The sequence below is a fragment of the Diadema antillarum genome, unplaced genomic scaffold (genome assembly GCF_040938485.1).
Source record: "Diadema antillarum isolate AM-2024a unplaced genomic scaffold, OU_Dant_1.0 seq00000318_RagTag, whole genome shotgun sequence".
NCBI lineage: Eukaryota > Metazoa > Echinodermata > Echinoidea > Diadematoida > Diadematidae > Diadema > Diadema antillarum.
In genome coordinates, this window is record NW_027271337.1 from 285,861 (window position 1) to 292,280 (window position 6,420).

The following is a 6,420-nucleotide window of genomic DNA, read 5'->3' on the forward strand; positions in this document are numbered from 1 at the left end:
CTTCACATTTATCGCTCTTCCATATTGTCTTTGACGTAGTTTTGATATAAATAAATTGACTAACCCATGTTATACACACGTTGATTGATATTCAAGTATCATTCTGTATACTGGACCTCAGTGTAGTGAGAGGTGATCATCCGCCAGAGAAAATCTTACGACTATAAACAACATTGTATTATGAATCCAGTCCAACCGTTTTGCCCATCCCTTCACGTTAGACTTTGTAACTTGAGAAGGAATAAGAGGAAGCAATATACAGTCGTATAGAGAGTCAGGTACACAATCACGTTATTATACCTATAAGTGGGTACAACGCACTGGAGGCAGTGTTGAATGTCGTTGCGTTATTTTACAGATCACATGCAGCTGGAGTGTCATTCGACTGTGTGTATACATTAATTTTAGAATCAGCACTAGACGTAATCGGTTGCATAGGGTTTCCCAGTGTCTTTTCATTTTAAATACTCTGTCTCCATTTGAGGAGCTATACTCGTAATTCTTTTCCCCTCTATTTCGTCCATATCTTCTCCTTCTTATCTTATTAAAATTAACTATTAATCATTATTGTGCCAACAGCGTGCGCGATCCAAAAATGACTTTTGCCGAGTGAACTTTCTCCTAGATAGCGCCTATATTATCACATTCTCTTATGTATATGCTGAATTCGCAAATGGCATCTATCTGTGACGTTTCACTTCAAGGGGCAATCAGTCTGATCACTTAGCGGACATCATGCAGGAGTATATCACAAAGACGGCATCATTGTAGTTCGTTTCGTGCGAGGATGGTGCAATTTTGATTCTATCAGTTTCATCGGCATGATCGGGGTATAAGACAATTGAGATATCTGATTCTGATTTTTCACTTTCCTTCTTTAGCGCTACATTTCATGTCATAATGAGCTATAAATGTTGTGAATTATTATAGTTATTATTACTATTATTCACGTCTTGTATTCCTATTCCCCTTCATATCCTGTGGTATAACACTTACGATCCGAATGACTGAGGCCTGAAAGTTATTGTGTTGACCTTCCGTACACAGTTAGTGTGAAAGTTATAAAAGGTCCCTATATATGTGCAAATCTAATGAATAGCAAAAGTTTAGTATCAGTTATTATATCGTCACGAATTCATTGCTTTTCATCCTTTATTGTGTTGGATATACCGATACGTTCCGCATAAGTCCCGTATAGCAACGAACTGCAACGAAACGAAACTACAGTGAGGACGGTTTTCTTCGCCTATTTAAAATGACATTTCAGTCACACAATGCTTATGCACTCCTTAAGATATTTGATATCATTTAAGTCCTATAAATATGTTAGTTTGGACTGAATAAGTCTACTATAGTATTCCTTACATGATATTGTGAGAGGTTCCGAATTTGAACACCGCGACATGGAGTGCATGCGTGTTAAAGGCGCGAGAACACTGCCATAAGTCAGCGCTGGTTTAATACGCCCGCCAGCCTCCCGTACCTGCATTCTGTTGTGTATACAGAGGCACGTTTCGTAAATGAAAACAAGATGGCGGAGCCTCGGCTGCATGCTTCTACAACTCTGTCCTTTTCGCATTGTGATGAATACATTTTTGAATTTTTTATCGACGATATTGTCTCTAGATGCTGAAAAGCAATGATTAGTCAAAGTATTGTCTTAGAATCTACTTTATACTTAAGAATTCGTTCAGTGTTTCCACAGGAAATGTGATTATGCCGTTGCGTATAATGGTTAGGACGTACAACTGTACTGACTCTGTGTTAACGTTCTCTTGTTCAGTATAGGCCCTATTGCGAAAATTTGTGAATTTGCAGAAGGAGGGTTTGGCACTGTGTTACACATCATGTTCCACGTACTCCTTGTGATGTGCTATTTAAGTCAGATATACATTAATTCGGGCTGAAAGCTCGTTAAATTGTCTTCTCACACAGAGCGCCTTTATACAGCGTACTGTGTACGTTGCGCCTAGATGAGAAGGGGTACACGTGCGCCACCACATGAGCGTCGGGGTACATGCGATTCCGCGCGATACCCACGAGTTGCGATAGAGCCGCCTCTACTTTGTACGCTGTAATGGCTGTGCGACGTGCATGAAGTTTAGATGACTCATGCATACGGGTAATCCGCTCTACTCTCTGATCTGATACGAACTTGCAGTGGTGTGTGCTTTATCATTGAGCTGCCATTAATAAGCTCCATGGTTCAGGGCCAAACAACTTTGTTCTGGATTTCTTCTCCGTATACTTATAAACTTTCCAGCTTGTGTGAGAGGGAATACAGAATATGGAAGACACAGCAAACAAGTAAGAACACTCAATCGCACGCATACACAATCAACATTGAAGTTGCTCTATACATAGGCCCTATTATAAATACATGGAATTCAATTTGATCAAGACCGTGTTTCAAGATTTTATTTTGAGGGATTAGTCAAGGGGAAAATGGGATTGCTGATACCAGGGAGGTGGATCCACCACACATTTCTTCTTCATTCTTTCCTTGAGATTATTCTCTTTCCTTTTTCTTCTCCCCTGTCTCTTTTCCGTCTATTCCATATCCTTTCTTTCTCTCTCTGTATCTGTATAGTTGCCTTTCTACCTATTTCTTTTTAGCTCCCTTGAGCCGAAAGCTCAAGTGAGATATTGCGATCGCTCTTTGTCCGGCGTCCGTCGTGCGTCGTCCGTCGTCCGTCTTCCGTCGGCGTCGTCTATCGGGGTAAACATTTTACATGGCATTTTCATCTCCTTGGAAATCCAAGGACCGATTTTCACAAACTTTAGCAGGTAGTAAACCCTCCAAAAGTAAGGAATATTAAACAATCTTCTTCTCTTGAATCAGGGTCGAGTGATAGAGCTCAGTTAAAATAAGTTAGTAAATTGATGACTGTAGTTTCAAGTTTGTTCATAGCGGAATCAGGGGTGCCCCCTGTGACCCGGGGGCGGTAGGGGTCATATTCAGTTGGGGCCGTAATTATGCCTCCGCCACGAAGTGGTTTGTCCGTCCGTCCGCTTTCGTTTACGCGATAATTCGAGTAATATTGACTGGAATTTTACCAAACTTGGTCCAAGTGTAAAGTGTGATGGGGCAATTACCTGATTAGATTTTGGGTGAAATCGGCCAAAGGCCCAAGGTCAGAGGTCAAGGTCAAATCATGAAATTGTATCTGTTTACGCGATAACTCAAGACTGGATCAAGTAAATTTCACCAAACTTTGTCCGAGGATGATGTATGGTGAGACAATTACTTGATCAATTTTTGAGTGAAATCGGACAGATGTCAAAGGTCAAAGATCAAGGTCAAATCCTGAAATTTATCTGTTGATGTGATAACTCAAAACTGGATGAAGCAGCTTTCAGCAAACTTGGTCCAAGGATGATGTATGATGGGGCAATTAGTTGAGTAGATTTTAGTGACATTGGCAAGAGGTCAAAGGTCAAAAGATCAAGGTCAAGTGCTAAAAATTTTGCTATTTCCCCCATATCTATGCAATGCCCAAAGGTATTTTCTTGAAACTAAGTGTAGACATGTACTACTGCATAAAGATTCTCCAGAGAGAGTTTCATGTCATAAGGTCAAAGGTCAAAAGGTCAAAGGTTAGGTGAAAATGTTACAATTTCACTTTTCTCGCAAATGGTTCAATGTATCTTCATGGAACTTGGTGCAAATGCATGTACTGACTGGCAGGGATTATCTATGGAATTTAATGGTCATGGGTCAATAATCAGGGGGGCAAAGGTCAAGGTCAACTCTTCAAAATTTTACCATTTCCCTCATTTAGTAGTATATGCAATGCTTGCATTTTTATTTTTAAAACTTTATGTACATGTATTACCTAATGGAGATTCCCTTGGAAATTTCCTGCCAGAAGGTCAAAGGTCAAAGGTTAAGGGTCAGGGCCAGGTTTAAATGCAAAAAAAAATCTATACTGTAATTACACTCTTTATTCGTATCTTGAAAATTACTCAATGCATAAACTTATAAAAGGGTTAGTCAGAAGTCAAGTAAAAATCCTCAATTCCCCAATATGTACCTGCACTCTTTAATAGAAACCTCGTTCAAGGAAAGCGAACATTCAAGATATTTCTGACAAACCTGTCATTTCAATGTTTGCCAGTTATGTCACACTGTCATCACACATTGTGAAGACATTGCACTATACACCTATGAAATTGGGCGAATCATGCATTATGACGGAGGCATCAGTCGCCATAGCGACATTTCTAGTATTACAGTATGGTTCTTCTTGAAAACTCTTTGGCATGACCAATTTTTACCAAACTTGGCAGGTAGCATCCCTAGGGGGGATATGATCTCAATATTTATTCAACTGGGCACCATGCTCTACCTGGGGGCCATAGGGGGCTCAACCAACCCCAATCTTTAAAGATCAGATTCTCTAAAACCAGAAGTGACAGAGCTAAGTTAATACAACGGGTTAGTATATTGATGGCTGCTGTTTCAAGTTTGTTCGCGACAGAATCAGTGGCGCCCCCTGGGAGGGGGGGGGGGGCAGCTGAGGGGGACAGGATCTCAATTTGTTCAACTGGGCACCATGCTCTCCTTAGGGGCTCAAAGGGCTCCCCCTCAAAGTAAGGAATTACTTCAAATCTTCTCTAGAACCAGGAGTCATGAAGCGAAGACAATGCCATGAGTTATTACATTGATGACTATAGTTCCGAGTTTTGCTCATTGCAGATCCAGGGGTCCTCCCCCCCCCCCCCCACACGACTCCAAAGACAGCTGAAAGGGGGAGGGAGGGATCAAAATGCGGGCCTTAATTGTACATTCTCATCTTCTTCTTGAAAAGAATATAATTTCCACTAAATTTGGCAAGTGGCATTTCCAGGGGGATAAAATTCCAATGTGTTCGAATGGGCACTATGGTTCCCTTGGGGCCCCATGCAGGTGGCCGAAACCTCCTAAATGAAGGAATATTCAATAACATTCTTATAGTGATAGCGCGTTAAGTCTTTCGTTTTCTAAACTCCACAGTCCAATTTTCTAAGTATACAGTATACTTGGCAGGTATTTTTCTTCTTCCTCTACTTCTCCTCCTATTCGTACTCATCCTTTCTTCTTCTTTTTTTCTTTACTTGTTTTTATTATGTTCTTTCAAGTCACATTCATATTTTTTTCCTTTCCCGTCTTCTCGCCCTCCTCTTCTCTTTTTCTCTTTCCATTTCTCTTCTTTTCCGTTTCCTTCTATTTTTTATTTCTTTCTTTCCCTTCCTTTCCCCTTACCTCTTCTTCGACTCCTTTAATTGTTCATCTTTCTTTTCCTTCTTTATCAATTCACTTTTCTTTTCTTCATCATCATCTTCGTCTTCCGATTGTAGCATGTTATGTTCCATTCACCTTCGGTGTTCTCTTTTCAGAGACTATTGAAAAACAAAATAACCATTCTTAATCAAGAAGATTCTTTTTTTTTGTCTATATAATTCAAAGAAAAAGATAAACCTTCCACCTTGTCAAATTATTGGTATATGATGCTGTACATGAGCCAAATGACTCGTGTTAATCTTTATTGATCAGCATGACAATTCAGTCTTTTGAAATGAAACCTAATCGTTGTAATTGTATTTTTGTTTTGTATTTAAACCATTTTTATATATACCCTGTGTGATAAAGAGACAATTTGCCATTGTATAGTAACAATCATTGCAACTCAATTATGGTTTGTTTTTGCCTTTGTGCACACAGAGTGAAAATAGATTTAAATCAATCAGTCAATGAAAAATACGGTAACAGTGGGGGTATAATGTTCACTTCCAACTCATAAGCATTCGCTTGATTTTCAAATGATTACATGTGTTATTGTTTCGAGTACAACTTGGTTGTTCTCATGTACAGGTTGAGTATGGATTTTTTTCTCTCTCTCTCGCACAAAGGAGTGGACATGTTAGTGACGCGATCCTTGTATTACCGACCATCATTGTAGTTCTGTGAGATCTGTGAGAGCCACGATTGCAAGGAAGACTAGTACAGATTCTGGACTCGTTACACAAAAACAAACGTCGAAATTACGTTGAAGATTTTCCATGGCGTCTCCATACAAGCAGCCCGTCTGACAGAGCGAAGAGTGTTGTTATGGAATGTCATCTATATATGTGAAATTTTTTTTTTCTGTGCTTATGGAAAGGAAGGAACCCATGCCTAATTTCCACAGATGAGTAGAACGTGCGAACAGTTAATCTTCAAGTGCCACTCGCATGTACGAAGGCTGACATGACTATTATGATACTAGTAAACAAAGCACGAAGAAATGGAATGGTGATCAAATATCACTGAGGAGACTTGGATTGACAACCACAAGACATATTTGTCTTGACAAGGTGCTTATCCGACCAGCTGGTAAGTGAAATTTAACCTCTTGAGACTCAATGCACTAAGGCGTGGCTGAAGAGGATGCATGTGTT